Source organism: Physeter macrocephalus, chromosome 6 (assembly GCF_002837175.3).
Source record: "Physeter macrocephalus isolate SW-GA chromosome 6, ASM283717v5, whole genome shotgun sequence".
Classification (NCBI taxonomy): Eukaryota; Metazoa; Chordata; class Mammalia; order Artiodactyla; family Physeteridae; genus Physeter; species Physeter macrocephalus.
In genome coordinates this window covers 1,625,949-1,627,723 of record NC_041219.1, presented here as the reverse complement: position 1 = coordinate 1,627,723, position 1,775 = coordinate 1,625,949, and positions in this window count along the sequence as shown.

Below are 1,775 nucleotides of genomic sequence, written 5' to 3'. Positions count from 1 at the left end.
AGAATTAAATACCTAGGAATAAACCTACCTAAGGAGGTAAAAGACCTGTACTCAGAAAACTATAAGACACTGATGAAAGAAAGTAAAGATGATACAAACAGATGGAGATATATACTATTTTCTTGGATTGGAAGAATCAACATTGTGAAAATGACTATACTACCCAAAGCAATCTACAGATTCGGTGCAATCCCTATCAAACTACCAATGGTATTTTTCACAGAAGTAGAACAAAAAATTTCACAGTTTGTATGGAAACACAAAAGACCCTGAATAGCCAAAACAATCTTGAGAAAGAAAAATGGAGCTGGAAAAATCAGGCTCCCAGACTTCAGACTGTACTACAAAGCTTCAGTGTATCCTTTAAACCACTTAAATATCTCTCTTGGGGCTTCCTTGGTGGCGCAGTGGTTGAGAATCCGCCTGCCGATGCAGGGGACACGGGTTCGTGCCCCCGTCCGGGAAGATCCCACATGCCGCGGAGTGGCTGGGCCCGTGAGCCATGGCCACTGAGCCTGCGTGTCTGGAGCCTGTGCTCTGCAACGGGAGAGGCCACAACAGTGAGAGGCCCGCGTACCACACACACACAAAAAAAACTCTCTTGAAACAGTCGGGTATAAATTAAAACAAATAAAACCACGTTTGTGTCCATGAAAGTATTTGACACAAATAAGTGTTAGTGTATTACCATGTGTAAGTATGGTTTCATAAAAATATAGGATATAAACATTATAACAAAAAATGCTTTATGTTTAAGGTGGTATATATGGGTAAAATTCTGTTAAGTATTATCCTTCAGTTTCTGTTGGAAATTTATTGAATGTTACCCAGTGAATTAGGGAAGAAAATGCATAGACTTGTGAATATGAGAAAAATAGCTTAATGCTTATCTACAAAATCTTGTCTGAGATTGGAAATTATGTCTACCTGTGATAAACTGTCTGAAACTCCTGTAAGGATGATAAATAATAATGGAGAAGATGGAAATTAAATGACAAATCTTTTCTGTACTGGGCTAAATGCCATTTATAGCAATTCTCTGTGAAATGTTTTATTGTCATGTAAATTATATGCCATTTTCAATCTGGCAGTTTTCAAATTGCTTCTCTTTTTTGCAAAAAAAAAAAAAGAAAAAGAAAAATATTCTGTTAATAATGGAAAACAGTCTTTTCTGTTCTGGAGGGTTTGAAGATCTAATGCTCTAAAATGTGAATTGCAATACAGTGTTCCAAATATGTAGTAACTCTGGGAACTCTATAAAAGTGAAATCCACCTGCAGCTTTCCAGAACCTAATATCCACATCCACCAGGGGAATTATTAACCTTCTCTAATATCCCTAAGTATCTTTATTTCAAAAATATGTATTATAATCATTTTAGGAGAAATTAAAGTAATAGAAAAAGGAAAAAGTATGTCTCAATAGTACTGAAGCTGGTAATGCAAACCCACAGCATAAGCTGTTTTTGTTTCAAAATGGGTAAGTGAAATGAGGGATGGGTATATTGTCTACACAGAAAAAAAAAAACAACTTTGTTTTAACACATATTTCTCTTCTTTCAATTTTTAATGTTATATTTGAAAATTGTCAAGCATATTCAAAAGTAAATAGAATAGTATAACCAACTGGCATATATCCATCACCCAGCTTCAACAATTATCACTAATATTCACTAGCTTGAAGTCAATTTTCTCTGATACTAATAATGCCTCTATTTCTTATGAATAGTTTTTCCTTGGTATACATTTTTTTCTATCCTTTTCTTTTAACTTACCT